The 26803-nt window shown below is 37.4% G+C and overlaps 1 protein-coding gene across 2 annotated transcripts in view; it reads left to right on the top strand.

Annotated features, from left to right (window-relative positions):
• Positions 1-26803, top strand: part of LOC114664116 (fatty acid 2-hydroxylase-like) — a 51926-nt gene that overhangs the window by 7805 nt on the left and 17318 nt on the right. The gene's annotated exons all lie outside the window — the stretch shown is intronic.

Here is a 26803-nt window from a genome sequence, read left to right as displayed (position 1 = left end):
TACAAGCTTGAACACAAAATACTTGTGTGAACAACATAAACAAGTGAAAAACATAAATAATAATTATAATAATAATTGTACTGATTACCGATTTCAATTCAAAAGAATACAGTTTCCTGTAAACTTGTGTTTTGAGATGACAACCAACAAAAGCAAGTCCCTAGAAAAAGCAGAAACTGATCTAATGCAGGAATATTTTAATCATTCCCAATTGTGTATAGCATGTTTAAGAGTAATCAGGTCAAGTGACCAAATGGTGTTATTATTTATTATTTGACTGACATCTTTATCCAAGGCAACTTATAACATTTGGTAGATACAATTGATGACATTTCTTTTGATGTTCCAATTGATGCACAGACAGGTGAAGTGGCTTCTCATGGTCACACAGTGCCAATAGCAGGACTTGAACCCACAACCTCATGTTTTGGAGTCATAGGTCCAAAGCCTTAACCACTACACCACACTGTCTTCCAATAATATTAGCCCATGGAAGCAAAAAAAAAAAGTTAAAACCTACAAATATTGTACAAAGAAAAGTACTTAGTTGCATAGTACTTCTGATACATTAACTGATGTATGATGTAACTGATGAAAACTGATGTAACTAAAGTTAGCTGATGTTACAATAACGGAGGCCCATTTCCCGACTGGAGCTAAGCAACACAGTAGTATGTTTATAAGTTATACTGTATTTTCATTGTGACCTTTCTTATGTAAATATCAAATAGAGCTTTGCTTATGTTATGATGCAGTATTATTTGTTGAGTTATTGATTTTTTTGAGCTTCAATAATTTCACTTACCAGTTTCTCTAATTTCCCTCCACCTTCTGAATGTCATATTTGTAGCTGCTCAAATGCTATAGATCCTTAATTTACTGAACATCCTTAATTCAATTACAAGATCATAAGGAGATTGAACCAATTCCTGGAGTTTCAGGTAAAAGATATCAATCAACACTGGATGATGTAAAAAATGAATTTACATAAACATTCACAGCTATTTATTTTTATCCTACCTACTTATTCATACAGTTCTACCAGAAGAAGGTACATTATTTTAAAAGGTTTATGTAGATTTGTGTCATTAAACATACTACCTAATTCAAAAGAGAAACATTTCACAATTTCCCCACAGATCTGATTTACCTTGCCTAATGCGGTTATACTAATAAAATTCATTGGCACACTTCCACAATGGCAGCAAAGCATGAAGTATGAAGTATACGGCCTGTGCTGATTTCCCTTTTAATTGTGAATTTACATATTCGGAGCTTTATCAGTAGTCTTCTTCTCTATAACATTTCAGTATGGAGTTGCATTGTGGCATAGAGGTAAAGCTGCAGGAGACTGGGCTTGAATAATGGCATTGTCATGGTTTGTGTGAGGTTTGCACATTCTTCTTGTGTCTGCATGAATTTTTGTTTCTGTACTTCATTTTTCCTCCTACATAAGAAAAACATGTGGATTAGCGTGGTTAGCGAATCCTCATAGGTCTGATTTAACGGAATACATCTGGTAATGGACTGCTCCTCCCTATTAGGATTGAATTTAGACTTGAGCCTAATGTCAGAATAAGGCATGGCTCCCAGACTTTGAAATGTAATTAGCAAGGATGAACGATTGGATATATTAATTTATTCGTGATAAGATATGATTGTTGGGGCATTCACTATGTGACAAAAGTTATGATCATTTGCTATGTAGGTAAAGTTGTTACTAAAGTTAGAACTTTATTATGATGACGTTATACTAAAATGGTTTGTGGAAATAAGACTAAAGTTGAATGTTTTTGTTGCCTAAAATCTAAATTGTCTTGAAAACCTGTTTTGTTGTATTCTGCATTTTTACATGTCACAGTACATTTTATAATTTCATAAATCAACTCTGATATTACAGTACTAGGAAGAAGTATCTGTTTCCTTCCAGATTTCCTCTACCTATAAATGTTTGACACTAAATTTTGATAGATATTCAACCAAAGTCTAATATTAGATAAATATACCTGAATGAGCTTCTTCTATGCTATTTGTTGTTTGAAGAAAATTATCCAACACCAAGTGGCACTGTGTGAGAAAGTTATTTCTCCCTTACACTAAATAACTTGTTGCATCATCTTTAACTGCAGTGACTGCAATCAGTATAATGAATATAAGTATTTCACACCGCAAAGGAGGAACTTTAGTTTACTCTTTCTTGCAGAACTGCTTTACTTTGGAAACAAAGGTAGGTTTTTAAGGATGAACTGCCGGTTTCAGGTTCTGCCACAGCATCTGTATTGGGTATGGAGTAAACTTTGACCAGGACAGTCCAAAGTTACAGTAATTTTGCTTCTTTTTATCCACTCTGTTGTTGACTAGATTTGTCTTTTGCATCCTTGTCTTGCTACATGGCTTAACTATGATCCAACATCAGCTTGCAGACAGGTGACTGAACATTCTTTTTAGGGATTTTCTGATACTGAATTCTGTTACAAACTTCATTGTTCCTTTAGTTATAAAAAGATGTCTAGGTCCTTAGGCAGCAAAGCATCCCCACAGTTACACAAAACCCCATTCCATGTTTCAATATTGGCATGATTGTCTGTGGAATTATACTGTGGAATAATATTTTGCTTTACACTGAAAAAATAGAATCCATGTTGTCCAAAAAGTCAATCAGTCGCCAATCTAAATCAGATGATTTTCACAAACAAAAGACTTGATCGGTAAAAAGGCAAATCACAAACATCAGTATATTCAGCCTCTGCTTCTCCAAGCTTTATGGTAGCTTATTTGTAGTGCTCTTTTATGCAAAGTGGTACAGTACTTGAGCCAGTGCACATGTTTTGTATTTTTTTTCTTTTACAGCAAACTTCCTGCAGTGTAAACAAAGAGCAGCAAGTGGAAGCTTGTTTTATCAGTGAACAAAAGGTGATTGGTATATTAGCCAATACGTTACAGAAAATGGACTAAAAAACTGAAGAAAAAAAAATCAGAGAAGTTGTCCTGTGCAACTAGCCAAGTGGCAAGAAAATCTACTTTAAGGAATTCAGACCTTTTTTTGTCCTTTAAATTAAAACAGACACCACTTGAGTTTGGACATCATGCTTTTTTCAAATGCAGCAGCTGACACCTTTAATTGGAAAAGGAAAAGATAAAGACAAATTTGAAATGGCTTCTTAGTAAACAATAGATTTGTACTGTGTTCATTATTTGTTGCTGTGTGTCATACATTTTGGTAAAAAACAACCACTACATAATTAAAATGGTAATCCATATTTTTTTCTTTATGCCATTTGTATTATGGATAAATATTTTTGTACATATTTTATTAGTTAAAGTATGTATTTTAAGGAAATTGTATTTATTTTAGTATTTTATGGTCACTGAACAATAAGCCTACATAATTTCATTTTGTTAGTGAAAGTATCAGTTAACACCTGTGAACTATAGTTTAATCATAAAAATACACTTTAGTATAGGATATAAAATTTCTATTTGTCTGGTTATGTGGGAGATTAGTGTAAAATGTTTTTTAAAGGGATAAAGAAATAAGAAATTGGTATGGGAATCGGCTGATCAAGTAACATGACATCGGAGTTTAGAGCATCCCTACTAAAAAGTTCAACTGTTGTCCAATCCATTCATAGAATATACTCCCAAAGGCTCAGGGATATTTAGGTGCTTCCTAGTAAATGATACAGCATTTATGTTCCCTGTGTCTATATGTTTCCCTGCCTTACTGCTCTCCAGTTAAGCCCATGTTTGCCCAGGTCTTTCTTATTGTTCAACCACGAACACTGAACTTTGCTGAAAAGAAGTCTGCAGTTCTTTGGATGTGTTTAAGAATTCTTTGTGATTTCCAGGATGATTTTGTTTTGCATCTTTGGGGTAATTTTTACCGGCTAATCATTCCTTGGAAGATTCACTACTGTTATAAGTATTTCTGTTTGGAGATTATGGGTCTCAGTGAGACTCAGTGAAGTCACTGTGCCTCAGAAATACTGTTGTAGGTCTTTCCTGACAAATAGGTTTCAAACTTTTTTCCCTAATCTGTTCAAGAATTTATTTTTATTGTGTCATTACATGCTTATTGAATCTTGTGCTTGCATTTTGACTCTGATGGTAATTTAAGTGTCAAAATAAAGTGTCTGGCTGTGTTCATTCTGCTGACTGTAATTGACTGGGGGTGATTTAACTAGGGTGAAGTAACTTTTTCACATGATGCCAGTTAGAGTTGAATAACTTTGTCAAATGGATAAATTAAATAAGTAAAAAATGTCATGTGCAGTTTCAAGTACCCTTTATCTAATATTAGGTTTTGGTTGAAGAGGAAACCAAGAAGAAGGAAATACTTTTCCACAGGACTGTTGGACCCTGTGTTAGGATATAGCAGGTTGGAAAATGACTGACTGACTGTTGATAAAAAAGGCAGAGAGTGAACAAATAGCAGATCGATTTGCTATGTATTAAAGAAAATAATGCATCCAGTATCTCAAGTAAAGAAAAGAAATAGTCTCCTTAAACATATTAACAAGATACCTTATCTGTTTAAGGTGGTTGAGCTCACTAAGGGGGCAGTAACGTTTTCAGAGCTGAAGAGACTATGTCTGATAATGTGCCAGTTCAAACACATTCATTGTTTTATTTGTTTTCAGTTTTAATGTGACTTTTTCTAAGATTCTTCATTGCATAATGGTATAGGACCATAAAAGATCTAACCAGTTCTACTCTCAGAAAGATGACATAATCCAGAAAGTCTTTTTCAGCAACTATATCTTTAAAAAATATTTTTAATTGTGTTTCCTAATGAGTATTAACAACTTATAAAGAACTTCTCTAATTGCTCTGAATTCATCATGTAGACAGAATGTCTCTTTTTAAAGTTTCAATTCTGTTCTTAATACCTGAAAGCTTCACTATACAGACTTGCTCTCCATCCATTTACACAAGCAGTTTGTTTTCCCAGTCCGTATCCCTGGTTCATAAGTCGGACGAGAGATATTTGTCTTGTGGCTGTGCTCATTCATATGACATGTTTGAAATTTCCCTACTGGCCTTTTTAGTCTCAATGAGCAGTTGGTGTCTTTGGAGGTTGCTTGATATTGATAGATTTCCCACAATACCACAAGAATTAACCCCAGAAATCTTGGTGAGAAGCTTTATGTATGTCAGTTTTTATTTATTCAGGTGAAAGAAAGATACAGATTTTCTGATATAAGATGCTGATATTCTAAAGGATCTTGCTATTATTTTATGAGTGTTTAATGGAATCACTCTAGCCGACTATATCACTTCAGGTCACGGTCAGATTACTACTGTGTGTGGTTTCAGGGGATCTGGAGTAGGTTGCTTTTCAAAATTGACATGTTCAGCAAAGAAGTACAGTGCAATAACTTGGCACTGTAATTAGAGATTTAAATAGCCGACTTAGCATCATCTTCCAAGTGACTTTGAAGGAGAATATGTTAAAGGAATATTTCACCCAAAATTCAAAATTTCATACTTGTTTTCTTACCTTGAAACATCTCTCTGAATGCCTGAAACTGTGCTTTTCTATTTGTTGTTAGGGTTTTTGTTATTTTGAACATGAAGGTTTAAGAGTGTATAATGTAGCTCAGAGGTCTCAGTGCAAAAAAAAGAAGAATTTGCTTTCAAAAGAGAAAAACAATTACACTTTACAAAGTGTTATATGTAGTTACAATTGGTTTTATAATTTGTTTATTGGATATAAAAAAACTCACAAATTAATGCTTTTTTCTTCTTCTTTTTCTTCTTTCGGCTACTCCTGTTATGTATTGCCACAGCGGATCACCTTTTTCCATATCTTCCTGTCCTCTGCATCTTGCTCTGTTACACCCATCACCTGCATGTCCTCTCTCACCACATCCATAAACCTTCTCTTAGGCCTTCCTGTTTTCCTCTTGCCTGGCAGCTCTATCCTTAGCATCCTTTTCCCAATATACCCAGCATCTCTCCTCTGCACATGTCCAAACCAACGCAATCTCGCCTCTCTGACTTTGTTTCCAAACCATTCAACTTGAGCTGACCCTCTAATGTCCTCATTTCTAATCTTGTCCATCCTCATCACACCCAGTGCAAATCTTAACATCTTTAACTTTGCCACCTCCAGCTCTGTCTCCTGCTTTCTGGTCAGTGCCACCGTCTCCAACCCATATAACATAGCTGGTCTCACTACCGTCCTGTAAACCTTCCCTTTCACTCTTGCTGATACCCGTCTGTCACAAATCACTCCTGACACTCTTCTTCACCCATTTCACCCTGCCTGCACTCTCTTTTTCACCTCTCTTCCACAGTCCCCATTACTATGTACTGTTGATCCCAAGTATTTATACTCATCCACCATCGCCAACTCTACTCCCTGCATCCTCACCATTCCACTGACCTCCCTCTCATTTACACACATGTATTCTGTCTTGTTCCTACTGATCTTCATTCCTCTCCTCTCTAGAGCATATCTCCACCTCTCCAGGGTCTCCTCAGCTTGCTCCCTACTATCACTACAGATCACAATGTCATCAGCAAACATCATAGTCCATGGGGACTCCTGTCTAATCTCATCTGTCAACCTATCCATCGCCATTGCAAATAATCCTACCTCCTCGCTGAATGCATCTGGCATTCCTACCGCAGACCTTACCACTGTCACACTTCCCTCAAACATATCCTGTACAACTCTTAAATACTTCTCTGCTACTCCTGACTTCCTCGTACAGTATCACAAGTCCTCATGAGGCACTCTGCCATATGGTTTCTCCAGGTCCACAAAGATGCAATGCAACTCCTTCTGGCCTTCTCCATACTTCTCTATCAACGCCCTCAGTGAAAACATCACATCTGTAGTGCTCTTTTCTGGCATGAAGCTAACTAATCATCACCTCTCTTCTTAACCTTGCTTCCACTGCTCTTTCCCATAACTTCATGCTATGGCTCATCAATTTTATCCCCCAGTAGTTACTATAGCTCTGCACATCCCCCTTATTCTTAAAAATCGGTACCAATACACATCTTCTCCACTCCTCAGGCATCCTCTCACTTTCCAAGATTCCATTAAACAATCTGGTTAAAAACTCCACAGCCATCTCTCCTAAACACTTCATTGTTTCCACAGGTATGTCATCTGGACCAACAGTCTTTCAGTTCTTCATCCTCTTCATAGCTGTCCTTACTTCCTCCTTGCTAATCCGTTGCACTTCATGATTCAGTATAGCCACATCATCCAACCTTCTCTCTCTCTCATTCTCTTCATTATTAGCCTCTCAAAGTACTCTTTCCATCTGCTCAATACACTCTCCTCACTTGTGAGTATGTTTCCATCTTTATTCTTTATCACCCTAACCTGCTACACATCTATCTTACCTCAGTCCCTCTGTATGTCCTTTTCTCCCTCCTTAGTGTCCAACCTCTCATACAACTCATCATATGCCATTTCTTTAGCTTTCGCCATCTCTGTCTTCATCTTGTGCCTTATCTCCTTGTATTCTTGTCTACTGTTTCATTTCTTCTTTGCCATCCTCTTCCTCCGTATACTCTCCTGTATTTCCCCATTTCACCACCAAGTTTCCTTTTCCTCCTTCCTCTGTCCAAATGTCATGCCAAGTACCCTTCTTGCTGTCACCCTTACTACATCTGCTGTAGTTGCCCAGCTATCTCATAAGTCTTCACTGTCACCCAGTGCCTGTCTTACCTCCTCCCTCAACCTTGCAGTCTTTCTTTTTCAACTTCCACCATTTGATCCTTGGCTCTGCCCTCACTTTCCTCCTCCTGCCAACACTTTGCAGTCTTCATTCTCCTTCAGACTGATGCTCCTGCATAGGATATAATCTACCCTTTTGCATCTTCCTCCACTCTTGTACGTCACCCTATGTACCTCCGTCTTCTTAAAATTCATATTCACCACAGCCATGTCCATCCTTTTCACAAAATCTACTATCATCTGACCTTCTTCATTCCTCTCCTTGACACCATACCTACCCATCACCCCCTCATCTCCTGTGTTCCCTTCACCAACATGTCCATTGAATTCTGCTCCAATCACCACACTGTGTACCTTGGGTACACTGTCCATCACTTCCTCCATCCAACTCACTTCAGAAATCTTCTTTATCATCCATCGCACACGCAACTTGCAGGGCATATGCACTAAAAACATTCATCATTACACCTTCAATTTCCAGCTTAATAATCATCACTCTGTCTGACACTCTTTTCATCTCCAAAACACTCTTGACATACTGTTCCTTCAGAATAACTCCTACCCCATTTCTCCTCTCATCCACACCATGGCAGAACAATTTGAATCCACCGCTGATCCACCTGGCCGTACTCCCCTTCCATTTAGTCTCTTGCACGCACAATATATCAACCTTCCTTCCTTCTCTCCATCATATCGGCTAACTCTCTCCCCTTACCAGTCATACTGCCAACATTCAAAGTTCCTACCCTCAATTCCACTCTCTTTACCTTCCTCCTCTCCTCCTGCCTCTTCTTCTCCTTCTTCAGCCAACAGTAGCCCAATTTCCGCCAGCACCCTGTTGGCTAACAGTACTGGTGGTGGCTGTTGTTGCCCCGGGCCTTGACCGATCTGGTATGGAAATCTGTATTGTTGTCTGCATATTGATCTGGCAAAATTTTACACTGGATGCCCTTCCTGATGTAACCCTCCCCATTTATCCGGGCTTGGGACCAGCACTAAGAAACACACCAGTTTGTGCAACCCCTGTGGCTGGGTTAAATGAATGCATTATTATGAAGAAAAATACCAGCCAACTGAAAGTGTGTTTATAGTGAGAAATGGTTGGCAATGTAATTACATACTTTTATATTACAGATGAGAAATATCAATTGTTATGGGTGAAGAAGTTACCTTTCTTACCATTTTGTAGGTCAGGAAATTAAAATTCCATCACTGAATCATTTCAGACTTATGTTTCTCTTTTTTGCATTATTCTGCTCTCTTTGAATATGCAAGTTTATATAAGACTAAGAAAAAATGTTTGCCTCAAGGGATTTCTGCCAAGGTAGACATTTAAATATTTGACTTGAAGTAGATGCAATTACTTATGCTGCAGCTGTGAACATAGAAAAGCTTATCATGCTATTTTGGTTAATTATTTGCTAAGTTGACCCAGGAACTCTATTAATTCGTTTTTATAAGGCAATCAGAGCTTTTGCTTCATTTCGATGACCCAATAACTTGTTTTAGAGTCCCACAACCCTTTGTAAGAAGAAAGTACTTTGTAATTCACTATTTAATGAAAATGTTCATTTGGCAATGCATTTAATGTATTTGAGCATTTTGTACACCTTAAATAGATTCCTGTTTTATAGCTTTCTCTGTTGATGATTATTTATCAGTTTTTCCATTTTCTAAACCTATTTTTCCAATTCAGGGTTGTTAGAGACTTATGTCTCTCCTGGCAGAATCGAGCACATGGCAGGAGACAGCCTTGATGGAACTTCACACCCACATACACCCACTAACATTAGAGCAAGTCAGAGTTATTAATTAACTCTACCTGCTGAGAAAACATTTAGTGGTAGTCATCATATTTTCAAATCTGTTGACAGTTGCCCTATCCTTCTTCACTTGTTATCTGCCTAATATGACTTTTTTGTCCATTGGTTACCAGAAGTGAATGCAGTTACTCCTGATACTGTCTCAGTGGAACATTCTACAGTAGAATCTGAGCTCACTGTCCTTGATGTTGTTTAATTCATATTCAATAGTTTTATAATGTATTAAAACATTTTATTCTGGTTTTTATTTGGAACTGTACATTGCTTGGAGGATGAAAGCAACATAAACCTGCAAATTCTCTGTTGTCTACCTTTTATTCATTAATTTATTAATTTTCTACTGCACATAGATTAATATATTAGCTCTCTGTATGTAACGCTCTGCACTTTACTTCATTAAAAGTATTTTTTCCATTTTGAAGATTGTCCATTTTTACTTGGTATATTAAAAAGTGATAGGGCTTTACTACCAAATTGAAGCCATAGGGGCATACTATACATATGACAAGCTGTCTCATTATGTAATTCCTGTTTTATATGAGGCAGTTCCATCCATCCATCATCCAACCCGCTATATCCTAACTACAGGGTCACGGGGGTCTGCTGGAGCCAATCCCAGCCAACACAGGGCGCGAGGCAGGAAACAAACCCTGGGCAGGGCACCAGCCCACTGTAGGGCACACACACACCAAGAACAATTTAGGTATCAGCAGTTCACCTGACCTGCATGTCTTTGGACTGTGGGAGGAAACCCATGCAGACACAGAGAGAACATGCAAACTCCACGCAGGGAGGACCCGGGAAGCGAACCCGGATCTCCTAACTGTGAGGCAGCAGCGCTACCACTGCGCCACCATGCCGCCCTCAGGCAGTTCCTACTTTCAAAATTAACAATTTCATCTCTCCCTCTCTTTTTGGCCTGTGGCTTGTTGATTTTGAACTTGTGGCAGAACAGATACATAGAGTTCCAACAACGCAGAGGAGCTGTTCTGTTCAGTTATTACTTTTTGTCTCCATTTTGTTTGTCCTTGCCTTATGCTTAATTTTATCTAATAAACATATTCATTAGTTTTATGTTTTCTTTGGCTTTATTCTGTGATTCAGTGATGCTTCAAAAGCATACACCTGCATCTTTAATGTGTTGTTGACCCAAAGGATAACCCTGTTTAATTGCCAAAGGCCAAACATTTTCAAAAAGGTTGTGAAATACACCTCTGTACAGCCTGTCTCCTTTTTGTTTCCTCCTACTGCCTAACAGTCCCTGAAGCAAGTATTCAGACCCCTTTAATTTTACAAATTTTGTTATGCTGCAGTCTTCTGCTAAAAGTTTCTAAAATCCATTTTTCCCTTGTCAAGCAACACTTAATACCAAAGCATAAACAAGAATTTAGAAATATTTCCAAATATATTAAAAATAAATGGATGTTGGGTAGATTTAATTTCCTTAAAAACTCTTCTAAAACAATCAAGTCACAGATTTGCTCCTTAGAGCACTACAGTAGACTTGATCCATTTCTCACAAAGATACTAATGCCTTTCCCTTGCTTATATATTGGTTCCCCTATCATAAACCTAGTTGACCAAAATCAAATCTGATCTGATAAATTTCAACGTAGGTCTCAAATGTTTGCAGATTGGTAATTTTTAATTTATCATAGCCACAAATGTTGTATTTTTCACCTTTTTTATCTAATAATAACAATAAGAGGAGGTCTGTAAGATATCATAATATAATGCAGGTGCTGGCCAGTGCAGAACTCGTGATTACTTGTTTTAATGGCTTTCATATGTGAGAATGCTAGAGCTTGCGTATATAATTTGAACCAAATAGCACTAAGGTAAACAGCCCCAACCTCCTTGATTGAGGAAATTTCCCCCTTGCCTAACTCCTGAATATTCAGCGAGCATCGGGGCTCTTTGGAAGGTCTATATAAAAATTACAGATAGAACTTTACTTATCCCCAGAGGGAAATGTGTTTTTTTAGAGAAACTCTTTAAATTTATATATACATAAATAGGTAGATAAGTAAGTCAATAAATAAATATATATACCCACTTTGGTCTGAACACATGTTAAGAAAAGAAAATTGAAAAGAAAGAAAACTTCTGACTTGGCAGTCATGCAGACATATTGCCATAGGTAATAATTCCCTTGAGCATGGGAAAGGTGCTGTATAAATAAAATGTATTATTATTATTATTATTAGGTATAAAGGAGCCTCAGTAGTGTTAATTGACACACTTTTTCTGAATAACTTGTTGGCTGAAAGTCCTCAGTGTTAGTGTGTCAGAGAGCGGATGGGCAGTTTGCTCATAATGGCACTCAGCTTTGTTTTAACTCTCTCCTTTGCTACTACCCCCAGGGGGTCCAGAGTGTGTCCTATAACTGTGCTAGCCCTTTTAATTAGATTGTTGACTCAGTGGGTCTTTCTTGAAGGGATGTTACCAGCTCAGCCCGCCACAGCGTAGAAAACTGCACTGGCCATCACAGAGAGACGTCACTTCCCATATCAAAAGAACACAGTCTGCTAAGGAAGAAGAGCCTGCTCCGCCATTTCTTATATAGTTCATCTATGTTCCAAGCCCAGTCCAACCTGTCATCAATGTGGACCACCAACTGTGGACCACTTCTACATTCACTCCCTGAATTGTGATCGGACATATAGGCTCTTTGGTGTGGTGAAAGTCAATAACCACTTCCTTGGTTTTGCTGATGTTAAGATGCAGGTAATTCTCTTCACACTAAGAAACAAAGTTTTCAACCTGTTGTCTTGAAATGGAAGTTAATATTCCTTTGTCACTGACAGGCTGCCATTGTTCAATAAACACATGAGCTTCATTTCATCTGGTACAAAAAAAGCATCTTTCAGGCCATTCACTGTTAAATTGTCCACTCTGTTGATTTTTCCCTCTTTTAATGTAGAAAGCAAATTTCGTTACTATAACCAGGACCCTAAGCTTCCTAATCAAAATGCAGACAGAATGATATACAAGGTCACCGAGTGTTAGAGCTTACCCTGCATGCAAGGCAGGAACCATCTGTGGATGCTGTGCCAGACCATTGTAGTGCACACTCATGTACACACCAACACTGATATAAACAGGTATAATTTTGAATCAAAAATGAATGTAATAGATAGATAGATAGATACTTTATTAATCCCCAAGGGGAAATTCACAAATATATGTGCCTTTTTATGATGGAAGAGGAAAGTGGAAAGCGCTTAGTAAAATCACAGGGAGAACATGCAAGACCCACCTAGATGAGTTCCTGGAATTATGAGGCCTGACTCCAATATGTGTGCCACTTTGTATCCTTGCTATAAGGAAAATACAATTTATAGATGTTAAAGTAAATATTTTGTTTTTTAGTGAGAATAACAAGAAAATAAAATGTTACTCAAGCATCATAAAATTATTTATATATGCTTAGCCAACTCTTTTATCAAAAATATTCTGATTGTTTTCCTTTTTTTTCTAAAGCTGGAGCACTGACTGTGATACTAGACGTCATTTGTTCAGGATCACATAATGAGTCGCTGGTGCAGATTCAACTGAAGACATTTTAGGTGGTAATCTAGCTCCTTAGCCAGTAGGTCAAAGTGCCAGTAAATAATGCCAGTTGATTTGTTAGGAGAATGGCACAGCCTGACTTTAAAGGCGATTCTCAGTTGCACATTATTCTCTGCTTGTCCTGGTACGGATGTAGGAGGCCTTGAATTCCTTCTTCTGTTTTAAACTGGCAAATAGTGAACGAAACTGTCTATTGTTACAAAAACAGACAGTATGGGGCTATTGTATATCTTCTGTAGGCCTGTGGGCAGATGTTCCCACTGCTGATTAAACTGGTGCAAACTGGATGGAGATACAAGCATTGCATTATGTCTTCAAACACAACTTAACATTTCTAGCCTCTTTTGAGGAGAAAAACACACTTTAGTAACAATGCTGCATTTTCAAAATTATATTATAACCCAATTTATTCAGATTTAACAGTTTACCCGTCAGGCCAATGGAAAATCTTCCAGTTGTATACTAAAAATTATAAGCCTTGTCTTACCTCATAATATTCGTTACTAACTGATAAGTAATTTTAACTGTTTCTATCCCTACACCCTGAAAACAAAGATTAAAGGAATGTATAATAACTATTCCTAAATTGTGAAAGTTTTAACTGTAGTTATTAAGGGCACAGTGTATGCCCGTTGGAAGACAATAATTTAAATAGTACATAAATTAAAATGAAACAGATTTTAGCTGGCACTGGGACATTATATTGAAGCTGAGCACTTGGGAAAGAAATTGCTGTTGCTGATTTATGAGAATTTTTAAAATCATGTTTCTTTATAAAAAAAATATTTTTTTTCTTACTAAGTGCACTACTACTTAACAACCCTGTGTGCTATAAAGTAATTTCAGATATTTGTTTTTGGCATTCATCTGACTTGAGATAATGAAGTTCTGTGCCTGGATCAGCCTTGTGCGACTTTGTAGCACCTTCTGGGACAGAATAGTTTAGTTAAAAGACGTGCAACATCAGTGACGTGCACAGACATTTTGGTGGCCAGTGGCTCCAAAGAGGAGGATGGGCACTTTACATGACATGATTTGTTATATTTTAATCTTACACACAAATTAGTGCCCACTTATTATTTGGAAATTTAAGCATAACTTTAGGGCCATTATAATAATCACAAACATGACACAACTGTTTGATTATGTCAGATTATCAGAAAACATATAAAATATAAAGAGTCCATTCTAATGTTTGAGTTTATGAGTGACATCTTTCAAAACAATGTCAAAAGCCATCATTGTTGTACAGATCACTTCAGTTTGATTTTTACTCCCGCACATGGAGGACACAATGGTCATTGTAGTCATATCCTCAAAAGGTGAGCCTGTCATGGTGGTCAAGCAACAGTCCAATCAAAAATAAATCAACTCATTCGTACTGTGATCTGGAGTCAAGAGATCAGTGCTGACTTCTCAGTGGTAAGTTATTCACCGCAGAGGATGAAGTTCAAATACATAACATGTGTTATGAAATATACAAGTCTCATCATAAATTTGATGTCAGTGGCTGTATAATCAGAACTTTTTAGTTTAGTTTTTGTGCTTACCAGTGCTGCACAACAATAAAGATAACAAAAGAAGCTGTAAAGATATTAATACCTTAATGGTTAAAAACAACAAATGCTAAATTATAATCTATAAGTCTACCATTTAACTGATATTAAACTTTAATTAAAATAAAAACACATTATCTTGCCTGGGTACACCTTTTTTAGCCTTGACTAAACAGCTCATATTTTACTGACAGTTGAATGTTTTGTTCCTGGTGATTGATAAAAAACTGAATTCAGACTGGCATTTTTGCAGAAGATGCCTACAATAATTATGCTTTATTCTTGGGTTGTGCCTGCTTTCTTACACTTTCCACTTCAAAACAGTGTTACCCTGAGAACATTTAACAAAGCCAGTTAAAGCACAACCCAATGTTATACAGACAAAACAGTTGCCCACCTCATTAGTAGTAGTAAAAGTAGAGCTGAGCCATAGTCATGCCTGCGTGAAATGAGCACCTCTCACAATCTGACAAGAACTTGACTGTATGCATTTAATATAAACCTTAAATATATGGACATTCGGCTCGAAGTACAATGCATACAATGCTCCAAAACAAGGAAAATGGGAGTTTGGACTACACAAATAAAATAAACTCTTGTCTGTGTCTCTTGTGCCATGACAGAATTGAAAAAGGAAGAAGTCAGTCTGAGGCATGTCTGAACTCATATACATGTAAAACATTTGTACATCTTCCAGTGCTGTCAATCAGCACTTTAATTGGCTGCCAAAATCAGAGGAGCTTAAAGTACTTAAAAAACATTTAAAAGATTTGTGTAATCTGTCTTCCTGATTTCTCGTCATTTCTAGTCATGTAATCTGATATCCTTCAGGTGACAAAATCCAGAAACTGCTGTCATTAAGTTTGACATGCTTCTTTGACTTTAAAGTTGTGACGCGCACTGACAGCCTTACTTAAACTTGTGTTTTGTTTCTTTCTAATCTGCTAGAATATTAGTTAATGCCTAGTGAATGCTAAGGTGATGATACTTAGGCTTAGAAGGAAACGTGGATTAGGTTTTATTTTCTAGCAGCGACTTGACAACAGTGAAAACCTGCCTGAAGGGCCTTGAGTTTAACACACAACTGTCTCCATGAACCAGTTAATACCACAATAATCCTCCTGCTTCCTAAGACCTTTTCTGACAGAGTGTTCCACATACTGTTCTCCTCTAGTCTTTTTCCATACTAACAGTGGTAGCTATTGACATTCAAATATAAAGGAGTCAATAAAATGTGTTTTCTTGACTCGTAACAGTTCCAGCTCTGTCCATCCCATTTTCTTCCACAGACACTTAAAGCGCCAATACACTAACCACCTCACTAACCATTTAACATAACTGTGAATATTTGGGTTCAGCAAGTTAAAATGGATGCACTGTGTCACAATTTATGAAAATTATGCACCAAATTGTTATGAGAATACATTTTTTGAACAATTTGTTCTTTAATATCTCATGATTAAAAGCAGCATGAGGAACCCGGTGGGCTGGAATATTCTAGGGGCCTTGGGCTGCAACACAGGACATGGGAGCTCCCTCTAACCCTCGTGTCTTGTGTTGCAGCCAGTGGAACCAAAGCTAATTATCTACTTAAAAGATCGACAGGTAAGTGAATGACTGAATCTGTCATTTTCAAAAGTTATGTGTATTGCCAAAGTTAAACTAAACTTGTTTTTAAAAGACTGCAGTATAATCATATATTTTGCACTAGACGTTTAATATAAAACTGTTTTATACTCAAAAGAAATGGACTCTAAAATTATGTTTAGAATTTTACAACACAAAACACTGATTATGCAGTGTACTTCAGCATATGGATACATAGACATTTAAGACTTGCTGATATTATCCAACACATAACAATGTGTGACAGCATGGGTAGCTCAGTAATCCAAGCCTTAAAATCACAGAGTAGGTTTCTCAACTTGGACTTGTTGTCTTTTTATATCAGCTTTCAGTTAACAGTTGGGCTCTTACAAATGCTGCATGTACCTAGAAGCTAGTGTATTATTGCATTTGGAAGCCTTCTCTTCTTTGTATTGCTTTTAGATTCTTTCAGGACAAAAGTGTCGGAAAGGGATAGTCTTCTTGCCTTCTTTGCAATTTTCCTGGGCTGAGTTGGCTTCCTTCTGGGATATGTACTTCATGATGCATTTCCAGTCCTAAACTGAAAAGAGTGCATTACAGGCTCTGAGACATCCTAAATTCTTACTCCTAGTAATGGTTTCTTCATGTACCTGTGTGTTTCAAGAGAGGACACAGACTTTTGCGACATATATGTAAAGGGAGAAAGGCTCAAGTTCTATATGGTACATGGCTTTTTCTAAAAAGAAGAATGAGGCCTTTGGTACTTAGCTAGTGACTATAGGGCCAACAAACCAGATAGTGGCTGCATGAGCATCTAAACTGGGAAAGGAAGAAGAAACTTATTATTTGGCTGATGCCCTTTTCCAAGGAAACTTACAACATTTGGGAGATACAATTTATTACATTTCTTTTGGTGTTCCAATCAGAGCACAGGCAGGTGAAGTAACTTGATCCTGGTCACATACTGCCAGTAATGAGATTTGAACCCACAACCTCAAGGTTTGAGGTCCAAGGCCATAATCACTACACCACACTGCCTGCATTTGACTGGAAAACCACACTGTTTGCAGCCTGAAGACTGCCATTCCTTGAACTTAATTAACCCAGCTTAGGGCTATGGTAAGCCTAGGTAACATTTTGTGCAAAGAGGGAACAAACCTTGCACAGTGATTCAATGAATCAGCCAAATACACTCAGTCACATTTAGTCACCAATTAAACGGACCTGCATGGAGGTTAAAAAAAATCTCCTTGTATTGTTCTATCATGTAAGCAGGTCTGCAATGTAACCACGAACAAAGTCCCATCAACTACGAAAAATGGGGTTTACACTTTAAATTTTACCAACAGTAGAATTTTATAATGTAAATATACAATTTTAAAAAGATTTATACAGTTAGAAATTTGAAAACAACTATGATTATGTTGACATTTATTTATGACAAAACATAAATAAATGTCATTACTGTATACAACAGAAAAGGATAAGGAAATGCGACATTTTCAACTGTGTAATAGTGCTTTCAGGCATGATTTTTGCCTTTTTCCGAAATATACTGTATGAATTCATTATGAAAGGCTACAAGCACAGTGGAGAAGTTATAAGGATTTAATGAATACACTTGAATTTATAGTGATATGCAGACATTTTAAAAAAGAAGTCCAGCATTTGTAACAAAAGTGAAACTGATTTTCAACAACCTGCTAATATAAACTACTGTCAAGATCTGACAGGTGAGACCTTTTTAGTTTAGTCAGGATAGACCTTTTCCTAAATTTCTTAAATTTCTGCTGTCTAATCTGAATCTGCAAATCTTTACATCACTTTCTAACTTAACGGAAGCTTAATTACCATGCAAATAGTTTCCAGAAATTAGCTTTGTTGTTTCAGCTGCAAATATAAAATGAGTAACATAAAATACAGTAGTTACAGCATTCAATATATAGCATTGGCAAAAAAACAAATTAACAATATAAAGTGACACACTTATTACCCAATAAATAACTAATAATTATATCACAGTATCACAGCTGGCATATCCACATATGGTTTATACCCATTTAGTCCTTCCAAATTAAAAATAAAGTTATTGGGATAGGGGATTTGAACTGGCCCTGTGGTGTGCTGGCACCCTGCCCGGGGTTTATTTCCTGCCTTGCGCCCTGTGTTGGCTGGGATTGGCTTCAGCAGACCCCCGTGACCCTGTAGTTACGATATAGCGGGTTGGATAATGGATGGATGGATTTGAACTGTGGAGGAGACAGGCGTGTATTATACCATGAAGACATGATTAGTGGTTCTAGTGTGGAGTTACCTGTAACAATTTCTTCATGGCAGTAACTATACAGTGGATTCAGAAACTATTCTGAAGCCTTCACTTTAGTGTGTTGTAAATTTTATTTTTAATTTGGATAATTTGCCATTTTCTCCCCATCAACCTACACTCAATAACCTATAACAAGAAACTTAAAACATGATTTCAGAATAGTTTCCAAATTTATTAAAAATCAAAAACTGAAATCTTTCATTTATGCAAGTGTTCAAACCCTTTGCTTTGGCACTACAAATTGTGCTGAGGTCAGTCCTAGTTTGTTTTAATTTTTCTTGAGATGTGTTGAGAACATGATTGAAGTCCACTTATAGCACATTAGATTGAGCAAGCATCATTTAGAAATTGTGGTGACGCAGACATAGATTATTGAAAGGTATAAAACCATCTCTAAAGATTGGAGTGTTCCTTGGAGTACAGTGATCTCAGTAATTGTGAAAAGGAAGAAGTTGTGGAACCACCAAGACTTCTTTGAGTTTACTATTCGGCCAAACTTGAGTAACTAGGCAAGAAGGGCCTTGGTCAAAAATACAACCAAGGATTACCAAATCCGGTTTACTAGTGCTTTAAATGGAACCCACAGTGTAGCCTACTGGCTATGTAAAGAACAACAGGCGGACCAAAAATACCAGTAGCCAAATAGCCATCATGTGTGTTACTTGGAAGAAACAGAAAACACCACAATGAACAAATATTTTTCCATTTCATTTATAAACAGCCAGATTCCATTTCAATCTCACAAGAATAAATGAATGAATGAGTGAAAGAATAAAATATTTCCCCACATATGCACTGTGGTTATTTTTATATAATTGTAAAACAAAAAAGTCCAATAGTCAACAAAATAAGGAACATTTACAGTTCCTCATTGGTACAGAGACCAGCTCTATCAATTTCTGCTTTTAGGAGTTGGATTTCCATTCTGACTTTAGTTTGTTGTAGTTGGGTAAGGAGGAGTTGTTCCTTTGCCAGAAGAATCTGCACTTCTGTTCTTTCAGTTTCTCTTGTAAGAAGCACCTCATATGCATCACCATCCAGGTTTGGAGAATGCTTACGCTTTCTTTTTAAAGGTTCTGTGACAACAGCTGGCTCTATCTGTGAGGATCCACCTTCTTCCTCAACCACTTGACTGAGATTGAGGACAAATATTTCCTCTCCATTAGGAGGATCAGGCCCACCCTTCACTGTAACTGTGGGCTCACTTTCGACTTCAACACCATCAATTCCATGCAGAGCTTCTGATTTGTCACCACCAATAATGTCAAGGACAATGTCAGTATACTCACCCCTCTTGAAAGGCTTGTTACCCGTTTTGGGGTTTTTGGCCTCAGCCAGGTCCTTTGTTGCCTTGGCTTTAAGGTTCTTCCATCTTAATATGACTTGTTTCGTGGTCCTTTTCTGACCAGCCCCTATAGCATTCACATTCTTGGTGATGTCCTCCCAGATGTTCTGTTTGCATTTCTTGGTCACTTCTCTCCCCTTTAATGAACTGATATACCCTACTATGGAGGAATAATGGCACCTAACACCCTCCAACAGTGCATGGTTTTCTACCACTGTGAAATTAGGCCCTTTTGAGTCCATGGTTCCATCTCTTTTGTGTAGCTAACACTGATTTTATAGGCCCTGTGCTTGATTGGGGTAATTCAACACATGACAAACCAGTCATCTCGTTGTTGCTTAATTGGTATGTGACCAAATAAAATCACCAATTTCTTACACACCTCGGTCATAGGTTTACAGAGGCATTGGCATGGCAGGTGTTGTTCATCGCTACCACAGGTTGGGAAGGAGAAAATACCGTGAAAGAATGTATGCTGAGCGTGCCAAACCACTTGCGCAATACACTACAGAGGAACTGTATGCCCGTTTTCGCTTTGGGAGGGATGATATCAAGTACATTGCAGACCTTGTCAGGCCAAAGTTACAGCACAAAACCAAAAGGAGTCATGCTCTGTCTGTGGAGGAACAGTGCCTAATTGCACTGCGCTTTTATGCCTCTGGGACTTTCTACCAGGTTGTTGGTGACAATATGGGAGTGGACAAATCAACTGTTAGTAATGTGGTGAAAGCTGTCTCAGTTGAATTGGCCAGTCTGGTAAATGAATTTGTTTCATTTCCCAAGGATGACCAGATGGCGCAAACTAAGCAAAGTTTCTTTCTTTTGGGGAACATGCCTAATACTATTGGTGTTATTGATTGTACTCATGTGCACATTCAAGCGCCTCATGAAAGGAAGTGGCAGTATGTGAACCGAAAAGGGAGGCACAGCATCAATGTCCAACTTGTGGCCAATGCTGACCTCATCATCACAAACTGTGTTGTCAAGTGGCCAGGGTCTGTCCATGATGCACGTATCCTGAGGGAGAGCGCACTATACAGAAAGCTCAAGTCCAACCGACCAAATGGCATAATATTGGGAGACAGTGCTTATCCACTCCTACCATGGCTGATGACCCCTTTTCCAGTTGCAAACACACCTGAGCAGGCAGGCTTCAACTCTGCACATTGCAAAACAAGATGCGCAATTGAGTGCTTAAATGGAGTCCTGAAGAGGCGCTTTGAATGTCTTAACTACTTGTGGGTGGAACCCAAGGTGGCATGCAATATAATACTAGCCTGTATTGTCTTGCATAACATTGCCACCAGGCGTAATGTTCCTCTTGATGACATATATGATGGACCTGAGCCTGATGAAGTGCAACCAGAGCAACCTCCAGTGTTCGCTCCAAATGAGGGCCAGACTGGACGTGTGATCAGGGATGCAATTGTAAGACATTACTTCTGACTGATGACTTGAGTAATAGTAATTGTCATTTTCATTAAAATACAATGGACAGTAGAGCTTTTTGAGCTTTGAGATTTTGTTTGAGTACTGATATTTCGCAGAGATTTTTTTCCTTTGACTATACCAAAAGGCTTCATGTCTTATTCCCTACTTTATTTACATTGTCACTGTCCTAGTTCAAAAATTGTACAAAATATAAATAGATGTATACATCACCTGCAAACATAGCTTTTTTGATCAATTTTCAAGTTTTATTTGATTGTGTGCCAGAAATCCACACTGAATCCACCTCTGTGTTGGGATCAGGATTATCCTGATTTTTGGGATCAAATGTGTCCCAATTCATACACAAACCTTTGAACAACACAAAAGACTGTTTGATCCTGATTAAAACTGAGATTGGATTAGGTGATCTGATCTGATTCCAGAATCCCTCTTTTCCCTTTGAACAACCCATTTTCAAGACTCAATCCAATCTGTTATCCCAAATCCCATTGGATTACTTTTAAACAACTGGGCCCTGGTGATTAGTGTAGCTGTCCTTCTTCCTGGAAAATGACACACATTTGACCATTCAGATGTCAGAGAGAGTTTTGGCAGAATCAACAGCATAAATTATTTTGAATATATTTAAGCACTGACAGATATTACTTCATCACTAAAATGAGAAGACAAATTATGTTTTTAGGTCAAATTACTTTTTTTTTTAAAATCGCACCACAGTTATGGCAGAACAATGTGGGATTCTTTGGGGAATCTGAGCATATATCCTCACGTTAAAGAAGAAAGAAAACACTCCATCGATTTTCATTTGGTGAATGTGATGCATACACAACTATTTCCATAAAACATTATAATTTTAGAAAGCAAAAACGTAAAGCCTGTAATATGAAGGCAGTGGCAGAGCTGGGTCTCTGTGAGGGTGGTAGTGGTTAGCCATACCACTCTTGCTTTGAGGATTGGTGAATGTGTTTCTCATACATCCTTCCAGCCGGACAACATTGCCAGCTTCATTATGATCCAACAAGTAGATATTCCACCTTTCAGGTGGTAGAATGGGATCGACTGTGTTCAGAAGTGTGCAGCCTCAGCACCACATGCTGCACAGAGCCAGGGCCGGAGCTCATCACTGACACTAAGATGTCATTGTTGATATTTTCTGGCACCCCCCGTGTTTTTATACAGTACTAGATGTGTGAACAACATCTGCAATCATCCATCCATCCATTATCCAACCCGCTAAATCCTAACTACAGGGTCACGGGGGTCTGCTGGAGCCAATCCCAGCCAACATAGGGCGCAAGGCAGGAAACAAACCCCGGACAGGGTGCCAGCCCACCACAGCATCTGCAATCAGGTACGACAATAATGAAAACTTGAAACTTTTTATTAAATGTTAGCCATAATGTCTGTCAGTGTTTTTTACTTTGTATTAATACAAATATTACTATGCCAGAGACTTAGGCAACCAAAGGTAGTTATTTTTAAAGCCTGTTATCTGGGCCAGTGTTTATATGATTGTGAACAAATAATCAAATAACAATTTGAACAAATAAGGTGAAAAATCACTGCTTTGAATCATGAAAATACCTTTTTATGTGAGTTATTTGTTTTATTAAAATAAATGCACAGGAGGATATTTTCAAATTTTTTGAACAGCCTGTAGTTTTGTTATCTCCAAATCTAACAAATCTGACATTAGAGCCATCAATGACTAATGCTGAACGGACTATATCTTTTGTTACTGATGTGGATCTTGGCTGATATTTTATCTTTTCCACCAGCTGCTTTTTCTGTACTAAAGCATCTTATAGTGACACAGTAGACTGTGTACAGTCTGCTGTCATTAAAAATTAATGGTAAAACTTGTGCCACCATTGTTAAGATGCTTGTGAAGCAGCAATGTACCTTCTGTCATGAATTCTAAAAGTGTCTGCTCTCTTCTGGGTCTGTTGTCTTGCTCTTAACTGATATTTAATCTCCTGATTAGCCTCCTTTTCACTTTTACAGTCAGTATTACAAAGCATGCAGTTAAAGGGGGTCTGAAAATAAAACCCTACTTATTTTGAGGAAAAAGAACACAAATGTAATATTTTGATTAAGAATGTTCTACATGTTAACAAATAATTTACTAACTCAACATCTCCCCCTTTGCTGCTAGTCATTCATGGTTAATGTAAGTACAAGTTTCTACACACCATAACTAATTGATTAAAGAATATACCAATAGGAAGGTTCCCAGAAAAGACAACAGGCAAACTTAGTGACCAGTAGACTTAAATGTTACAATGAAACTTTGCCTTATCTATTTGATTTTCATACCAAACATTTCTCAATATTAAATGAATGGACTAGTGGTGCTCAGATTGGTTCTTTGACATCAAAGACAATTTGCGTTGAAGGGCTTGATTTTGTTTGCTCAGGTTTTGTTTTGCCAATGACCTTAACAGGATAGTTTATTAACCTCAGTAACATTTGAACAAGTGGTCTGCTTTCCTTCTTTTTTCTATTGCTGTTTGTGAAAACCATACTATATTCATGTATTTCAATGCTACGTGAGTCTTATTGAAGAAGAGAGCACGTCCAGACTTTGTAAATTGCCACAGGAGTTTAAGTTAAGTGGATGATTCATGGAAAGGGGCCAGTGCTCCACTGCTATTTTTAATATATGTCAATGATTTGGATTGAAATATAAACAACAAGTTGGTTAAGTTTGCAGATTATATCAAGCTTGGTGGATTAGTAGTTTCTCTAGAATCTGTTGGATCTTTACAGATGGGCATACGAGCTTGGGCAGATTTATGGCGGATGAAATTTAATGTAAGTAAATGTAAAGTATTATACATAGGAAGTACAAATGTTAGGTTTGAATACACAATGGGAGGTCTGAAAATCGAAACTACACCTTATGAGAAGGATTTAGGAGTCATAACAGACTTGTCACTATGAACTGCCAGACAGTGTTCAGAAGCCATTAAGAAGGCTAATAGAACGGGTCTGTAGAGTATAAGTCAAAGGAGGTTATGCTCAAACTTTATGACGCACCGGTGAGGCCTCATCTGCAGTACCGTGTGCACTTTTGGTCTCCAGGCTACAAAAAAGACATAGCAGTGCTAGAAAAAGTCCAGAGAACAATGACTAGGCTGATTCCAGGGCTGAGGAAAGATTAAAAGAACTAGGCCTTTTCAGTTTAAGTAAAAGGAGATTAAGAGGACATTACTGAAGTGTTTAAAATTATAAACTGAATTAGTACAGTGGATCAAGATGGTTACTTTAAAATTAGTTTATCAAGAACACGGAGATACAATTTGAAACTTTTTAAGAGTAGATTTCCCATAAATATTACATAGGTTTTCTTCACACAGAGAACCACAGACACATGGGATACGTTACCAAGTAGTGTGGTAGACAGTAGGACTTTAAGAACCTTCAAAATTAAACTTCATAATATTTTGGAAGAATTAAGTGGATAATGCTGGCAAACATTTTTGGGCTAAATGGCCTGTTCTCATCTAGATTCTGATGTTCTAATGAGAGGGATGAGTTGTGGACTTGAAGCATTCTTAGTAAAGTTAGTAAAGTAAGTACGCACCAATTGCAACATTACTTAAATATTGTTCATGCTTATCTCTGTTTATTTGCAGATCCACCTCTATGAAAATGGCATTTTGTTTAGAATGTCTTCATGAATAATTTGTTAGTGTAATAATGCAGCAACACAAAATAGTGAAGTGTGAGAAGGATTCCAAATACCATCAGCCAAACCAGGACTTCACTGAGTGTGACCCCAAATTAGTCCTCACCTCGGGAGCCTGGCCCCAAAGACTGCTCAGGTCCAAAGTGGGGCACTAGCTTTGAAAGTCCAAAAACAGTGTAAATATTCAAAAACACACAAAAATGCTCTGTAGGGGAGAGGATGATCATATACCAATGTCCTGAAAAGACAATGATGAACAAATAATTATTATAAAAGAAGAGTTGATTTATCCTCTTTAATAAAATCCCTTTGTGCGTCCAGGTGTCCGTGTGTGGGTGTCTTCTGGTGAAGTGCGCATGTGAGGGGCACGGTGTGATGCGTGATATTACTGTCAGAGAAAGTTAGAGGCGTTTTACGGAAATACAAACCAGTATTACTGCGAGAGGAAATTAAAGGTACACAATACAGTGACGCATATTACAGACACACATACAGACAAGATGCTAATATTAACCTGAACTTAACTCGGTGTAGAATTTTTGACAGCATCACTAAATTTACATTTACATGGAAGTAATAAGAATGGCCAAGATATTGCACTCTAAAGAGGAGATAAAGAAGACTACATGTAAAGCAGAAATAAGAATGGCAAGTATTAATGTTTAATTGTGTTTTTGCCAGGACTCTGCTTTTATTGCTGTTAAGTGGATTGAAGCACATAATAGAGGCTTGCAGATGGTAAACTCAGTGTAAACACTGAACCATGACCGAGTAACAGCCCAAAGACTAAGGGCAGAAAGATAGCTGGCTCTGATAACTAGCTGACTTTTATAGTACTACATTGGGGATGATACTTTCAAACGAAGGTAATTTATTTTTAATTTATTTATTTTTAATTGGATAGAGTAATGTAATTTAAAGCCTTATTTAGAGATTAAGTAGAATGAAAATAAGTGGATATTACAGCATGCTAGCTAAAAGCTTGTTAACCCATGATACTGTATATGGGAGGAGTGGAGGAAGTAATACAAAGACTTTGATTTATTAATGTACTAAAACTGAGGAAGGGTATCTGTACATCCTGGTGAGCAGGTGGCTTAATGAATTATTGACATTCTGAATTAATTAATTTGGAGATATACACATTTTGTAAATAAACCAATCAATATACTGTACACTGATAACAATTGATTGCATTATTTTTTTTTCAAGATATTGTGGTAACTAGCTTTGCCTAGGCATTTTGTTTTATTATTTGAAAATTAAAATATAGGCCAAAAATAATGTTCATGGTGACATAAACCATTAGCAGTGCTGCCTGAAAGCTCCTGGAGACTAAGTTTAAAACTTAGGGCTGGCTACTGAATTTGTAGAGTTTGTATATACTCGAATATGCACTTGTTACAATAGCTTACCTGGTGACTCTGTTGGCCCTGTAAGTGTATGTGTGAGTGTCCCAATGCAGTTAATTTGTGCCCTATCCATGGTTGCTGTCTCATACTTCTGGGATAGGCTTCAGTCCCTGAAGACCCTGAAATAGACAAATAGGATGGTAGAAATGGACCGATGGATGGACAGATATTTGTACTTTTACAAACTGGAAAAGTGTTAACCCAGTTCAAACTTAGCATTGCTTAACCTCCATTTGACACAGGGTTTGCAATAGCATCATGCTTTCTCTTTTATTACATGGATGTTTGATAGATTGCAGTCTGTTTTAAGGTATTTGTCCAACTCCATTGCCACCAAAA

The sequence above is a fragment of the Erpetoichthys calabaricus genome, chromosome 13 (assembly GCF_900747795.2).
Source record: "Erpetoichthys calabaricus chromosome 13, fErpCal1.3, whole genome shotgun sequence".
Classification (NCBI taxonomy): Eukaryota; Metazoa; Chordata; class Cladistia; order Polypteriformes; family Polypteridae; genus Erpetoichthys; species Erpetoichthys calabaricus.
The sequence above is the reverse complement of the archived record's forward strand: the minus strand, read 5'-3'. Positions and strand labels throughout refer to the sequence as shown.